General features: G+C 41.0%; 4 non-coding genes and 1 pseudogene across 4 annotated transcripts; 3 read left to right on the top strand and 2 right to left on the bottom strand.

The window, feature by feature from the left end:
• Positions 1-191: 191 nt before the first annotated feature.
• On the bottom strand, positions 192-262 carry TRNAG-CCC. Its single transcript has one exon. It is a non-coding gene; the product is annotated as a tRNA-Gly (tRNA).
• Positions 263-5,913: 5,651 nt separating this feature from the next.
• Positions 5,914-5,985, bottom strand: TRNAE-UUC. The gene has a single exon. It is a non-coding gene; the product is annotated as a tRNA-Glu (tRNA).
• A 332-nt stretch (positions 5,986-6,317) lies between these two features.
• Positions 6,318-6,390, top strand: TRNAV-CAC. The gene has a single exon. It is a non-coding gene; the product is annotated as a tRNA-Val (tRNA).
• Positions 6,391-9,766: 3,376 nt separating this feature from the next.
• Positions 9,767-10,551, top strand: LOC102863369 (annotated as a pseudogene).
• A 1,375-nt stretch (positions 10,552-11,926) lies between these two features.
• Positions 11,927-11,998, top strand: TRNAH-GUG. Its single transcript has one exon. It is a non-coding gene; the product is annotated as a tRNA-His (tRNA).
• Positions 11,999-15,217: the final 3,219 nt, after the last annotated feature.

Raw genomic sequence — 15,217 nt, 5'->3', positions numbered from 1 at the left:
CAGTGTAAGAACTTTGTCTTTTGCAAATTTTACCACGTTAAAGCGAATCTTCTCCCTAGCGGAAATGTTTTCTATGTAGTTGAAGATTATCTTGATAACTTGAGACACTAAATTTTGGGTTTGCGGGTGGATTAGATTCTATTTTAACGTCAGGTAGGAGTTCCAAGTATCGTGTAAATAAAACACACATTTGCATTGGCCGGGAATCGAACCCGGGTCTCCCGCGTGGGAGGCGAGAATTCTACCACTGAACCACCAATGCTGATGCTCTGCCTGTCTGCACCTATGGCCATATGGAGTTATCACTATACCCACTGAAAACGGTTTCCTAGAAAATTCCCTGTAGCAACAAGGCTGACAGATCGTGTACGCCTAAAAGTACAGCTTAAAAGAACACTTAAATCCGGCAAGTATCCTTTAAAATTAGAGGGATGACATTGCAATGAAAAGATCAAAGTCAGCAGTTTTGTCAGCTGAAACTACAACTCTGAAAGAGACTCTTTGCAACAGCGTAACAGAAACCTATAGAAAAACCATCAGAAATCCATCCAGGTCTCTTCTTTATGTCCTTCAGTCTTTAATTGTCAATCCCAAAATTGATAGCTTAGTCTTCATTTTGTGTTCTGGTGACTTGGTGATAAGAGTTGTGCTGCCAACTCAAAGGTCTATAGTTCGAATCCACCAGCTGCTCAGTGGCAGAAAGGTGGGTAATGACTTCCTGCGTTATTTACTGTCTCTGAAAACCCTCTGGAGGGTCAGTCCGTTTACAACTCAACAGTACACACCAACAACCTTTGGTCTGAAAAGATACACAAATAACTTCTTTTATAAGGTTATTTAATAAGGCTAGTTCCAATAAGACACAGGTTAAAAATGTTGCGACTGTCCAACTGCTTGCTGTACCACTCCGTCATCTCTGACATCCTATGGCTCCTTCCCTCAGCCCTCTCACTCCTGTCTTTGGATTCTGTGATTCGCTGGGAGGTCTCACAGAAGCTCAGAATCCGTCAGGGAAATCGCTCCCGCGTTGTAGATGGTGCAGGCCGATGCACGAGGTGGCAGAGACGGGTGAGAGAGGCGTCTGCAGCCGGAGGCTCGCCGTTGTCTTCTGGGGGCAGCTGGTTAGGCTGCAGGCAGTTTCTGAGGGAGCAGGGATTGAGTTTCCCAAGAGCAATCCTCCCTCTCTCGAATCTCAGGGTTATAAACCACGTGCCCAGGAGAAGATGAGTGGTGACTTAAATAATAATACTTTCTTGCAGAGTAGGATTTCAAAATATATCCCACCCCAATCTCTACCTCATTAATATAAAAAATGACCGATTTCTGAATGAGAAACATTTTAAAGTCAACTTCATCATTTTATTTCCTTCAGTTGTTCTTACAAGAAATTATTAGAAAAGAAAAACAGGTAGAAATGATGCCCTTTTGTGATAGACTTTCCTTCATTTAGCCATTTGATTGAGAGTTTCTCTGAATGTGTAAAAGAGAAGAAAACGATAGTATCTTTGACCTTCAGAGAAATCTTGGAGGGAAAAGCTCAATTACTACCCTGCTTTGGGGAGAGGCACAAGTGAAAATGGCCCACTCATCAGAATGTCTTTTTTCTGGCTGGTTTTAAACAAGATGAAAGAGCTATTCTATCCATGTACAGTGGTCAACCCAAGGCCGAAAGTCTTAGAAAGGAATAGCAAGTTCGGTGCAGAGAAAATTGCAATAGGCATACAAACACCAGATACGTGAAGAAAAAGGTGGTTTTTGATTGTTTGTTTGTTTTTGTTTTTTTGAGACAAAAAATAAGGCAAGGGTAGTGACGTTTCCAATTCACAGACTTTGAGCATGTTGTTAGGTTTTTTCTTGGAAAAGGACATCAGGCTTGCAAAGGCAGAGGGTCAGTGAAAGAGGGGGAAACCTTCAACCAGATGGATTGACACAATGACTGCAGCAATGGTATCAAGCATATCTGAGATGATGGAGATGACATAGGATAAGAAAAGATTCAGATCTATCATCTATAGGGTGGCTATGAGTGATACTCTCTTCCCCCCATCTTTTTTTTGGGTCATTTTCTCTGTGGGTTTATTAACTTGCTGGAATGACGCACAGATTTAAAAAAAAATTATTATTATTATTATTATCAATTTTGATGAAAATTTACAGACTTTGGACTTCCATTCATTCATTGTTGCACTTTTCCCCCCTCCCCCCAGTACACTACCCTCTTGGAAAAGTAAAAGAAAAATTCTTTCATTGTTATAGAGTCCCTCTCCCCAAGTCCACTCCACTATGCAGCCTTCATTCCGAATTCATGTCATGACAATAATACTTAATCATATATACCTTTAAAAAAAATCATATATGCCTTTTAAACAGTTCTCTCTCTCATCTGTTTCAATGCAGTATACATAATTTATACAACTTTCTCAGTCTCCTCCCCCAACGCCTATGTCTGTCCCGTTTCACAACAGTGGCACTATGCAGTATTTGTCTTTTTGTGACAGATATTTCACTCAGCTTAATGTCCTCCAGGGTCATTAATTTTGAATAATATTTCATCAGTTCCTTGTTTTTCAATGAAGAATAGTATTCCATTGTGTGAATATACCACCGTTTCTCTATCTATTCATTTGCTGATGGACACTTAGGTTGTTTCCAACTCTTTGCTATTGTGAACAACACTGCGATAAAGATGAGTGTGCATATATCTGCTTGGGTGGCGGTTATGGTTTCTTTGGGTTATACTCCAAGTAGTAGAATGGCTGGGTCAAATGGTATTTCTATTTGCAACCTTTTGAGAAAGTGCCATACAACCTTTCATAGTGGTTGCACTATTTTACACTCCCACCAACAGTGAATAATGGTTCCAGTTTCTCCACCACCTTGCCAGCATTTGTTATTTCCTGTTCTGTTTAATTCTGCTACTCTTACTGGGGTGAGATGATATCTCATAGTTGTTTGGTCCTCTTTTTTTAAAAGTATTAATCTAACAAAATTTTCTTTTCTTATTTTTTGTTTGTGTACCATCCAATCGGATCTGACTGCACAGAAAGAGATTGCCCCTCCTTCTCCAGCAGAGCATCTGGTAGATTCAAACTTAATTATTAATTTTAATGAAAGATTTGTCGGTCATTGCAAAGACAGAAGAGGAAGAAAAGACCAAAATGGATGTCAGAAAACACTCTGAAAATTGAACTGGAGCGCAGAGAAGCCAAAGCACAGGGAAGAATTCGAGATACTAAAGAGTTGAATAGAAGATTTCAAAAGGCAGCACGGGATGACAAAGCAAAATATTACAATGAAATGTGCAAGGAGTTGGAGTCGGAAAATCAAAAGGGCCGAACTCGCTCAGCATATCTTAAGCTCAAGGAACTGAAGAACAAATTCAAACCTCGAGTTGCTATAATCAAGGATGCTTTCAGCAGAATGTTAAATGATCCAGGAACTATTAAAAGAAGATGGAAAGAATATACTGAGTCACTGTATCGAAAAGAATTGGAAGACACAGAAGAATTTCAAGAAACAACATATGAGCAAGAGCCTATGGTGATGAAAGAAGAAGTTCAGGCTGCTTTGAAGGAAATGGGAAAAAATAAGGCTCCAGGAATAGATGGTATAACAATTGACATATTTCAGTTAACAGATGCTGCCCTGGATGTGCTCAACCAAGTTGTGCCAAGAAATCTGGAGAACAACCACTTGGCCAACTGACTGGAAGAGATGGATATTTGTTCCTATCCCAACGAAAGGTGACCAAACAGAATGTGGAAACAACAGAACAATCTCACTGATTTCACATGCAAGCAAGAGTTTACTGAAGATTATCCAAAAACGACTGAAACAGCACATCAACAGAGAGCTACCAGAAGTCCAGGCTGGGTTTAGAAGGGGTCGTGGTACTAGAGATATTGTAGCTGATGTTAGATGGATCTTGGCTGAAAGCAGGGAATACCAGAAGAATGTCTATCTGTGTTTCATTGACTATGCAAAGGCATTTGACTGTGTAGATCATAACAAACTATGGTTGACTCTGAGAAGAATGGGAATCCCAGAACACTTGATTGTTCTAATGCGAAACTTATACTTGGACCAGGAGGCAGTTGTCAGAACAGAGCAAGGGAACACTGCATGGTTCAAAATTGGGAAGGGCGTATGCCAGGGATGCATCCTATCTCCATACCTTTTCAACCTATATGCAGAACAGAATATCCGGGAGGCTGGGCTCTATGAGGAGAAATGTGGGGTCAAGATTGGTGGACAATTTATCAACAATCTGCGTTATGCGGATGACACAATGCTGCTTGCTGAAACTGAAGAGGACCTGAAGCGCCTGCTGCAGAGCGTCAAGGACTGCAGCCTACAATATGGATTGAGGCTCAATGTCAAGAAGACAAAGATTCTCACCACTGGACCAATTGGCAGCATCAGGATGGATGGTGAAGAGATTGAGACTGTACACAGCTTTAGTTTGCTTGGGTCCATAGTCAACAGGCTTGGCACCAGCAGCCAGGAAATTAAAAGGCTCATTACCATGGGACAGTCTGCTGTTAGGGACCTCTCCAAAGTACTCAAGAGCAATGGTGTCTTTCTGTAGACTAAGGTGCGTCTGATACAGGCCATGGTCTTCGCAATCATTTGTTATGCATCAGAGAGTTGGAAATGACCAGGGAGGATAGAAGGAGAATTGATGCCTTTGAGCTGTGGTGCTGGAGAAGAGTATTGAGAATACCATGGACTGCTAGGAAAACAAACAGATTTGTCCTGGAAAGGGTTAAACCGGGTGGCTCCTTGGAGGCAAGGATTCTGAGGCTCTGTCTAACATACTTTGGACATGTTGTGAGGAGAGACCGGTCCTTAGAGAGGGACATCATGCTTGGGAGGGTGGAGGGACGGCGCAGGAGAGGAAGGCCCTCAGTGACTGGGATAATTGGGATGGGAGTGTCAGAGACAGTGCGATTGGCGCAGGACAGAGTGGAGTTTAGGGCTGTTGTACATAGGGTCGCTATGAGTCGCAGGCGACTCGACGGCACATAACAACAACAACAATGAAAATTTACAGAGACTTTGGATTTCCATTTATTCATTGTTGCATTTTTTTCTCCCTGCCCACCTCTGCCCCCAGTTCGCTCTACTCTTTGAAAAGTAAAAGAAAAATTCTTTCATTGTTATACAATCTCCTCCTCCCCCTTCCCCAGTCCACTCCACTATGCAGCCTTCGTTCTGGACTCCTATCATGACAATAATACCTTATTTTATATAGTTTTTAATCAGTTCTCTCCCTCATCTGTTTCAATGCAGTTGTTGTTCAATGCAGTATACATAATTTATACAACTTTCTCAGTCTCCTTCCCCAACTCCTATGTCAGTCCCATTTTACAACAGTGGCACTATGCAATATTTGTCCTTTTGTGACTGAGATATTTCAGTCAGCATAATATTCTCCAGGGTCATCCATTTTGTATAATATTTCATAAGTTCTTTGTTTTTCAATGCAGAATAGTATTCCATTGTGTGAATATACAGCTTCTCTATCCATTCGTTTGTTGATGGGCACTTAGTTTCCAACTCTTTGCTATTGTGAACAAAACCGCAATAAACATGGGTGTGCATATATCTGCTTGGATGTCAGTTATGGTCTCTTTGGGGTGTATTCCCAGTCGTGGAATTGCTGGGTCAAATGGTATCTCTATTTGCAACTTTTTGAGAAAGCACCATACTTCCTTCCATAGTGTTTGCACCATTTTACACTCCTACCAACAGTGAATAAGGGTTCCAGTTTCTCCACAACCTCGCCAGCTTTTGATGGAGTGGTACGCTCGATGACACTTAACAACAACAGCAAGGGTAGGCAAAAGTGTAGAATCTTACGCTTCCTGTTTCAATCGGGCAAAAGTCTACGGAGGAGAGTGCAAAAGTACTTTCTCCGATCGGGAATTGAACCCGGGCCGCGGCGATGAAAGCACCGAATCCTAACCACTAGACCACCAGAGAAATACAAAGAAAGATGTCCTCGTTTCTTCCATCACACCTGCGAGACCAGGACCCCGACCTTCCCAAGAGCCATTCTCTTGTCCAGTGATCATCACAAAGAGCGTCTGCTCCCTGTCCTTAGCACAGCGCGTCAGCTGCCTCGCCGCTTCCTGGTCCAAATACAGGTTTCCCATGAGCACAATTACGTGTTCTGGGATTCCCATTCTTCTCAAGGTAAGCCACAATTTGTTGTGATTCGCACAAATCAAATACTTTTGCAGAGTCAATGAAGCACAGATAGGAATCCCTCTGGTAGTCTCTGGTATATTTTCATAGAGCAAAGGAGACAGGTGGTTTCCGTAGTGTAGTGGTTATCACGTTCGCCTCACACGCGAAAGGTCCCCGGTTCGAAACTGGGCGGGAACAATATATTTATTTCCTTAAACTTCTGTCAAGAGAAGAAATACCGCAGGAAGAGAAACCTTCTGTGATCAACACAAATGAGTTTATAACTCGCTGCTACTCAGTTTTTCTCTCCCGGAATCTTTCGTTTAGCAACCAGACGCTCCAGTCAGCATTGCAGATCAGGCCTCATTTTCCGCCCTATGTTCATGCATATGTGTCATGTTGCTAATGGTGAGGTCAGCGTTTCTAATCCTCCATTTCTCTGCGGGAGAAAGATGGGGTCTCCTGCGGGAAATATGTGCATCCCTTGAAACTCGATGGAGGGTGGATGAGAATGAGGATCAACTCGACGGCAGAGAGTTTGGATCTTCTGTCAGATGGGAGACCAGAACACAATCCTCACTTCATTCTGGAGAGGCATTAGCGGAGTTCTCCATTCACATGAGGAGACCTAGATTCAGCTTTTGGACAGAGAATCTAGTTTTGTTTCTTCTTTTCTGCCAGTACAACCTCATTTACTACCTTTGCTGAAGTCTTTATTACATGCACGAATCGGCCAATTTAGGAAAATGGATCCAATGACTTGGCTTTATAGAGTGTGAAGTTGTGATCCCTGGTAATGTTAGTATTTGGCCTAAAAGTATTTGGTAGCAGTTGCTACCCCTAAAATAAGCAGATACTAGTGTGTTTCCGCCTGTTGAACTTTTAGAGTGCACATCCTTGTGACATTTGCCTATATTCCTGGCAACTCTGTGAAGTCTGGGAAAAGAATCATAGTAACCCTGGGTTAGTGGTTCAAGTGCACCATGCTCACTCTGAGCTGAGATCAGATATTGAAACGTCGAGATGAGACAAACACCGCACAGATAATTCCAATTGTGGTAAAAATTGTAGCAGCATAGTCTTGCGGTCTGAGGCAAAGAGAAATTTGTTGTTTTGCTGTTGAGTTGGAACCAACACATAGCTGACCCTTCCGCAGGTTTTCAGAGGCAGTACACCTCGGAGGAGATTACCTGTCCTAATCCCGTGAAGCATTGGTGGATTTGAACCTCTTGCATAAGGAATTGTGGTACCGCTTCTTACCACGAGACCATAAGAGCTCCCCAAGTGTAAGTTTAGGAATAAAAATTCATGCAAAACTATTGGGAAGTTGTGAAGAGACTCTTTGGGTTTCAATTCAATAAAGGACAGGGAGATACCAGAGGATTCGGTTGTCCTTTTCCCTCTAATCATACTAGTGTCTGTCATGGATGATCTCAACACCACTATCTTGGGAAGTGTAGTTGACCAAGCCCGGGAAGTGGGGACAAAGGAGCAAGATCGACCCAGGATCTTTATACCACACATAATGAATTCTATTTATTATATGGTTACCTATAGCTCTGAATGGAGACAGGGTTTCTCAAAAGATCCTATGACTTCAAACAAATAATGTTCTGTATCTCTTTGTGGAGAAGGTTGAGGTAATATAAGAGACTCAAGGGAAACTTTAGAAATATGCAGAACTAAAGTTTCCACTAAGTGATTTTGTTTCATGTTGCATCTTTGGAGAATTAATTGAGCATTATGTCCTGATTTCCCATTTTACTTATTTCTAAAATTTATAGAAAACTCCAACCCCTCAGCAAGAAAAAGACAAGCAGCCCAATTATAAAATGGGCAGAGGACATGAAAAGACATTTCAATAAAGAAAACATCCAAATGGCCAACAAATAAATGAAGAAATGCTCAAGATAATGAGGCCCTCAAAACTCAAACTCACTGCTGATAAGTCAGTTCCAACTCATAGCAATTCCCAGCACTTTCCCATAAGCTATTTTAAACAAAAACCTGAAACTCATTACTCTTGACTATCCTTAGCTGACCCTCCAGGGATTTCAAAGGCTGGAAATCTCAGAGGAGGTGAATGCGCAATTAGGCATATTATAGCTGACATCAGATGGATCTTGGATGAAAACAGAATGCCAGAAAGATGTTTACCTCTGTTTTATTGACTCTGCAAATACATCCAACTCTGTTTACATCATAGAAAATGAAGGAAATATGACAAAAAACAAGAATTCTAGGACACTAATTTGTACTCGCCGAACTTAAGAGGACATGAAGTGTTTGTTGCAGAAGGTCAAGAACCGTAGTCTTCAATACAGATTGAAGCTCTACATTAAGAAAACAAAGATTCTCACCACTAGGGCAATTGGCAACACCAAGACAGATGGAGAATGGATTGAGGTTGTTAACAATTTCAGCTTGCTTGGCTTCACAATCAGCACTCTTGGCACCAGCAGTCAGGAAATCAAAAGACTAATTGCATTGGGAAAATCTGTTGTCAGGGACCTTTCCAGAGTACTGAGAAGCAATGATGAGAGACTAAGGTGTGCCTGATCTAGGCTATAGTCTTTGCAATTACTTGCAATGCATATGAGAACTGGACAATGACTAAGGATGACAGAAAGAGAATCAATGTTTTTGAGTTGTGATGCTGGAGAATCTTGAAAATATCATGGACTTCCAAGGAAACAAATAGGTCTGTCTTGGAGAGGGTGAAACCAAGTTTCTCTTTGGAGACTAGGATTTTGAAGCTCCATCTCACATACTTTGAGCACATGATCAGGAAGGTCCTTGGATAAGGGAATCATGCTTGAAAGGTGAGAGATATATTAAGAGAGGAAGACCCCGGATGAGACAGATTGATACAGTAACTGGGGAAATGGGGGTAGGTGTGTCAGAGTCAGTGAGACAGGCTTAGGACAGGGCAGGCTTCAGAGCTGTTGTACTTAGGGTTGCTATGAGTTGTAGGTGACTTGAGGGCACATAACAACAACAACAACAAATTACTGGAAAAGATAATTAAAAACTGCCCAGAGCAGTAGCATCAACAAGGAACTTCTAGAAATTAAAACTGGATCCAGAAGACATAATGGAACATGAATTATCATTGCTGATGTTAAATGAATTTTGGATTAAATCATAGAATATCATAAAGATATTTGCCTGTGCTTTATTGACTATGTAAAGGTTTGTGGATCATAACAAATTATGGATAATTTTGTGAAGAATGAAAACTCCACAATATTTAATACTTAATACACAGGCAGAAACTGTACCAAGGCCTAGAGAATATTGCATAATTCAAAGTTCAGGATGATTTGTAGATGCAATGTATTGAATTGGGCAAATCTGTTGCTAAGAACATCTTTCAAGTGCTAAAGAGCAAGGATGTCACTTTAAAGACTATGTTACATTGGCTTCCAGACATGCTATTTTCAACCGTTAGTTGTGTGTAGGAAAGTTGAGCTAGGAATAAGAAAGACTGAGATAAAAATGATGCCTCCAGACCTGAAAGTTAAGAGCTTCTTTGCGCCCCAGAGACTGCGCCTGGGGGTTTTGCTGCAGTCACATGACACAAAATTAGTATACTGAGCGACACCGAAAGTGCTTATGGGTACCATTTGGATTACCATGAAGAAAAGAGAAAGAAAGAAAGAAAGTAGAGAAGCTCATGAGTGTTCAAAGAAGGCAAAGAAGATGATTGGTCTGAAGGAAAAGCTGTACCATAAGCAGCGCCATGCTGAGAAAATACAAATGAAAAAGACTATCAAGATGCATGAAAAAAGAAACACCAAACAAAAGAATGATGAGAAGACTCCACAAGGTGCAGTACCTGCCTATCTGTTGGACAGAGAGGGGCAGTCTGAGTTAAAGTACTTTCCAACACAATTAAACAAAAACAAAGAGAAAGTGGGAAAATGGGAAGTTCCTCTCCCCAAAGTTCGTGCCCAGATGAAACAGAAGTACTGAAAGTTATTCGAACAGGAAAGAGAACAAAGAAAGCCTGGAAGAGGATGGTTACTTAAGTGTGCTTTGTTGGAGGTGGCTTTACACAAAAACCACCTAAATAGAAAAGATTCATCAGACCAATGGGCTTATATTTCAAGAAGGCACATGCAAACACCTCCTGAACTTAAAGCCACATTTTGCCTGCCAATACTTTGTGTAAAGAAGAATCCTTCATTCCCACTGTATACAACTCTAGGTGTTATCACCAAAAGCACCATTATTGAGGTGAACATGAGTGTGTTGGGCCTGTGACACAAAGGAGGCAAGCTTATTTGGGGGAAATATGCCCAGGTTACCAACAATCCTGAAAATGATGGCTGCATAAATGCTGTCTTATTGGTCTAATAGCACTTTCACAATTGATGACAAACCAGTCAGAAAACCAGCAGTACCATGTGCTTCCGAATGCTACCAAAAAGCCTTCCTTACAAGTCCTGCAAGTCAAAGGAACTATTTATTATGATAAAAAACATTAAAATGGTCCAGGTTTGTTTGTGGTGGTTTTTTGTTTGTTTGTTTGTTTTGTTTTAAATGATGCCTCCAAATTGTGGTGCTGGTAAAGAACAATAAATAAACCTTGGATCACCAGAAGAATAAACAATTGTGTCATGGAAGACACAATGCTCCTTGGAAATGAGGTTGACAAGAATGTGTCTAATGTGCTTTTGACATGTTATCAGAAGATGGATATGGTTGCTAGACTATGATAGAAAAAAAGGAAAATCTTCAAAGAAATAGATTGACATAGTGGATGCAACGGATTCAAAAACAGCAATGATGACGAGAATGGGGCAGACCCTGGTAGTGCCTCCTTGTGTTGTATGGCATGATGACACCAAACAATGCCATATCACTCACTTGAAGGTAAATGGTAAAGAGTGAAGGATGTATACTTACAGGACCTTAAGCAGTCTTGAAATAAGAAAAACAACAGGTTATAGCGAATAACCAATGAAGGAAATAAAATAGAGTGATGTAAGAACTATGTAAAGATAATGATAAAGCAACTGTTCCTTTTGGATAACACCCTATAGAAATACTTGCACAAGAGGTAAAAAATATATAGACAAAGATAACCACAGTATCAAATGTAATCACAAAATTCTAGAGCAAACTAATTTCCAAAGAACATAGAAAGGGGTTGAATAACAAGATACAATGGAAGTTTTTCTTTTGGTAAAAGTAGGTAAGAAACTAATATTCTTCTCTTGCAAGATTTCAGACACGTTTGTTCCCTGGGAGCGTCTTGCAGGGTTCACCCTGCTGCGGGCACGGACCGTAAAGGTCATTTTTTATCTTTACGTGACAGAAACACATCCTTGGTTGGTCTTGACCACCAACTTTTTGATTAACTGTGGAGTGCAATGACCTGTAACGCCATAGCCTTGAACAGCCATTGTTTCTAGTTTGAACAGAGTGGTGGTTCTCGCCGCCGCCCGCCGCCTGCAAAGCTGCAGCGCCCCCTTGCGACTGGGAGGAGCCGGTGGGGCGAGAGCGCAGCACTGAAGGGCGAAGGGAGGGAGAAAGGGGAAGCGGAGCGGGATCGTGAACCAGAACCAGACCGCCAAGAGATCTGTGCAGAGGCACAGAATGGGGATTGCGTGCTGGATGGAGAGGGAGTAATATAAGAAAGGAGAAAAGCTAGCAACACTATAGTATGAATGCATTTCCATCAAAGGATTGAAGGAAGTCAGGCAGATTTGAATCAAGTCTTTGGCGCGCCGTGATCGTATAGTGGTTAGTACTCTGCGTTGTGGCCGCAGCAACCTCTGTTCGAATCCGAGTCACGGCAGATCTCTGGTATATTTTTCTTCAAAAATTTACTTTCGCTTTGAATCCCTCCAACAGAAAGAGATTTTCCATCCTTGTTGAGTAGGTAGAATCTACGTCTTGGAAAAAGTGCAATCAGAGTTCTTAGGCGGTGCCTGGCCTTGGGGGTGAAAAAAAAAAACATCATCCTTAGAAGGAGAATCAGTGGTGGAAGAGAGGAAGAAGCTCAACAAGATGGATGGGAATAGTGACTAGGACAGTGGGCTTGAGCATGACAGAAATCCTGAGGATGGCACAGGGTAGGGAAGATTCAGATCTGTTCTATCTTCGCGGTGAGTCGTAGCTCATTACGTAACAACCTTCAAGCTGCAAGAAGAGAAGGAAACCTGACAGTGCAAGGGTGGGGTCATACTGAAGGGAAACTGGACATCTGAGCGAAAGAAGTTTCACCTCTCTCTCAGTCTCATCTGTAATTTCCTTAAAGCAAGGATGTTACCTTATCTGAGGGACTCCCCCCCCCCCGTTCCTGATGCAGGAAGAAATACTTAGGTTTCACCTTGTAGCAGCCTATCAATCTTATATGAGTTAAAGGGCTGACACAGGAAAGATAGTACAAATATCATTCAGGAGAGATAATTTAACTATCATTGGAACTTTTTATACAAAATCAACTTCTATTTATCATCTATCTATCATCTATCATCTATCTATCTATCTATCTATCTATCTATCTATCTATCTATCTATCTATCATCTATCTATCTATCATCTATCCATCCATCCAAACCAAACACATAACCAACCAGCAACTCATGCCTTCGAGACTGAACCAACTCATAGCCGTTTTCTGCATCTGCAAATCCTATGGAAGACGATTGCTCATCTTTCTCCTGAAGAGCAGCTGGAGAATTACAATTTGCAGAGAAATGCTGTCTTTGGATTAGCACCTCAACTCTCTAAGATTTATGATACCAGAGTTACTAAACTTTTAAAACGAGTTGTAAGGAGTTTAAAGTAAAATTCAAACTCTTTGCCAAGTCAACATCAGCTTGTCTCCATAATCCAACACCCAATTTTTATGTTAACAGTAAATTATTGATGTAACAAAATGAAACGTCAAACTTCCATTACCATCGAGTGGAATTCTGTCTTACAGTGGCCCTAAAGGACTAGCAACACAAGAGGATTTTAAAGACCATAATGTTTATGGAAGTCTTCTCCTAAGGTGTAGCTACTGGGTTGGAACCCCTCACCTTTGCTCCTAGATCATTCATTGCTCTTTCCTCATTGATAAAAGTGCTCAAATCTTTAGCACTCACTTTATTGACTTTGAACAAATAGAACCATGTGCCAGAATAACAGAAAGAAACATATTCATTCCAAAAAAATTGGTAGTGCTTCTATAAGCCACTCCCTTCCACAACTACCCTATCCTATAAGTCCTTGGTTGGTGCCAGCAGTTTGTAATCCATCAGCTATTGAGACTGGATGTTTATACTCACCCATCAGTCTCACAGGAGAAAGGGCTGGCAGTCTGCTTCCATTATATGCCTGTTATATAACAGTCAATAAATCTCTGTGGAGCAGTTGTACTTGGCACACATGGGGTGTGCATGAGTGTAGATTTGATGGTACATACACAAAAATAAAAAAAAAGAAAAAGCAATCTCTAAATTCAATGCACTCTCAGAACAGATACCAATGCTATTCTTCAAGGATATGGTAAGGGTAATTTCCAATTTTATCCGGAAAAGAAAGAGACAGGAAACAAGCAAAGTTCTATGGGAAATAAACAAACCAACAAACATAGTAGACACCCAGAAGCAGATTGCATGGGAAGAGATTTCCCATTCTTCTCCCACACAGCAGCTGGTGAATTTGAACAATATACCTTAGGAATTGCATGTAGCCTCTTACCACTCAGCCACTAGAGCTCACTACACATAATAAACAAAACAACTTGGTACTGGTACAATGACAGATACATAGACCAATGGAAAAGAATTGGGAACCCAGCAAAATAGAGGGAGATCCTCAATGAGATGATTGACACAGCGACTGCAGCAATGGGCTCATGTTTGTGAGAGATTTTAAGGATGGCACAATATATGACAGGGTTCAGATCTGTTGTTCACAGGGTCATTATGAGTCATACTCAGCTTGATGGCACCTACCACCACTGCTACAGTCAACTGGGATTTGACAAGGAGAGGAAATCAGTTAAATGGGGAAACGAAGCCTCTTTAACAAATGGTCCTGGCAAAATTGGGCATCCATATGCAAAAATCTGAAACAAGTTCCACACCTCACACCATATTAAAAAAAACAACTCAAGGTGAACCAGGGACCTAAGGGTAAAACCAAAAATATCATAAAGATCATCAGAGAGAAAGGGGGACAAATCTAAAAGCCCTAGTCCAAAGGCATGAATAAAATATCAAACATAATGAAAGTCCACAACCAGGAGAGGATAAAAATAGATGAATGGGACATTCTAAAAAGAAAATCCTTGCATGCATAAAATAACCCAAACAACAACAACGAATTGTCCAATAGGGTAGAAGAAAACTCTATATATAGAGTTTTCTCATAGAGAGGGAAAAATATTCAGAAATTATATATCTGGCAAGGGATTCATACCTAAAAGTTAAAGAATGCTCCCACATCTCAATAAGAGAAAGACAAACATCCAGATTATAAAATGGGCAGAAGATAGGAAAAAACTCTTCACCAAAGAATATATTCACATGAAGAAATGTTTAAAACTGATGGTTGTTAGAACGATGAAAATTAAAACAATGAGAAATCATCTCATCCCATCAACAATGGCAAATTTCAACAGAACAGTAAACAGCAATTGTTGGTGAAGATGTGGAGAGGTTGGACCTCTCATGCCCTGGTGGTGGGAAGGTAAAATGATTCAACCACTGTAGAAGGCAATCAATCTTTCCTCAGAAAAGTTGGATACAGAAATACCATTTAATCCAGTTATCCTATGACTGAAAATATACCCTGAGGAAACTAGAGCTACCTCACAAAGTGATGTATGCATATCCATGTTTATTAGAGTGTTATTCACAATAACAAAATGATGGAAGCAGATCAAGTGTCCATCAACAGATGAAAGGATAAAGAAATTAGTATATTCGGCCAGATGGGAGAACGCTGCCACCAGACAGGGTTCCGCCGCGAGAGGGGCCTGGAAGAGACCCGGGAAAAACAACAGCCAGCCACCTACCAC

The sequence above is a fragment of the Elephantulus edwardii genome, unplaced genomic scaffold (genome assembly GCF_000299155.1).
Source record: "Elephantulus edwardii isolate Elephantulus edwardi_28Jun2011 unplaced genomic scaffold, EleEdw1.0 scaffold00384, whole genome shotgun sequence".
Classification (NCBI taxonomy): domain Eukaryota; kingdom Metazoa; phylum Chordata; class Mammalia; order Macroscelidea; family Macroscelididae; genus Elephantulus; species Elephantulus edwardii.
This window is presented reverse-complemented; position numbering and strand designations above follow the sequence as displayed.